Source organism: Echinops telfairi, unplaced genomic scaffold, assembly GCF_000313985.2.
Source record: "Echinops telfairi isolate 266 unplaced genomic scaffold, ASM31398v2 ScPeMD7_5592;HRSCAF=6446, whole genome shotgun sequence".
Classification (NCBI taxonomy): Eukaryota; Metazoa; Chordata; class Mammalia; order Afrosoricida; family Tenrecidae; genus Echinops; species Echinops telfairi.
The window spans coordinates 56,092,383-56,093,966 of record NW_022109491.1 but is presented as its reverse complement, the minus strand read 5'-3'; positions in this window follow the sequence as shown (position 1 = coordinate 56,093,966).

Genomic DNA, 1,584 nt, shown 5'->3' with positions numbered 1-1,584 from the left:
GTTTAAAAAAAAAAAAAAGGAATTGTGAGGGCAAGCATTTGTGGATGTGGACAATTACAAACACATTTTGGTTGCCTTTCTTAAGCAATACCAGCTGTGAGTCTACTTTTCTCAAAACAAGATGGGTTCTAAGAGGAAAAAGAGAATGTTTTCTGCCAAATACTGTATGTGTGTCTTGGGTAGAAAAATTATATTGTTATTTCTGTCTTCCTTAAATCACCAATGCTGTGCTGCATTCATAGAAATGATTTAATAATTGTTTATTCTACTAAATTTTTCAAGGATCTACGCAGATTATTTGGATTATGCAAATTAAAATCATGCTAACTTTTTCTATTGAAGTTAAATTCTGTGACTTTAATACATTTTCCATTGGATTTAGAGATAGTTTTTAAGAAAAGTTGATCCAAGACTGTAAACATTAAACGTGCATGCTTCATATCATAGGTTAATGATTCAAAGTATGAGCCTTGGTATCAGAATTTCTACCTACCTCATATACTAGTTCTTTTTGGTGCATGAGAGCTTAAATTCAGAAGTACCTGGTCTGTGTAAATACAGAAATCTGAAAGTGTAACCTTAACTTCAATTTAAAATCTAGACATAGACTAAATTCCACCTTGAATTTTAAAGCTGCCGCTTCTCACAGTGGTTCCTCTAACCTTTATGAGGACTATGATAGATTTTTTTGTCACTTGGGCTAGACTAAGGCTCTCAATAGTGATGATAGCTACGTTTATGTCAACTTGAAAATGCAGAAAAGTGTTGGGTTGGTATTCAACCTGTTAATCAGGGCATAGCCTGATGGTGCCCCCTCTGGGTGTGGTCTTCGCATAAGGAGGGTCCTGGGAACTTCCCCCTACTCTCGGCCTTCACTTTTCTGCTGACAAGCCACTTTAGGACCTTCCAGAGCCCTGTGATATTTCCATTGCTATTGATCCACAAGACTTTGCACCTACCAACCTGTGATATTCCTGCATTCTGCACCATTGCATGTAGCTGTGTGAGTCTGAAGAGGAACTTGTGGACCAGTATCAGACATATGGACTTGAGTTGGACTGGGCTGGGATGATTTCTTGATATATAATTGCTTCTTGATATAAAGCCCTTTCTTACACATAAATACATACCACTGGATTAGTTTCTCTACTCAACATGGCCTAACAGTAGTTCAGCAGAACACTCCCCAATGATGTGGTCTAACAAAACATAATCAAAACATAATCAACTCCATAATGTGATCAACTATGCAGTGAGCAATTGTGGTAGAGTTCAGTCCCCTTGAATAAGTCACAGCCCTAATGCAATGGGAAGAAAGACACCTTGGGGGTAAGGCCTACTCTTTTTTTAATCAAGTTGTGGGAAAACTTTTTACTTCTGCTGGGTCTGCATCCTGCATCTGGTTCATTGAACTCCTGCCATATTGCCCGCTGATCCCAGGAGCCATCAGCAGACTAGGGAAATGAAATAATAAGGATATGTTTTCTAAATTAGTTCTCTAGTCTAATTAAATCTCAAAGCATTGAGAAGCTATATTCTGCCTCTGTTAGTATAGATAAATCTGTCACAGTTAGTAAAGGCACA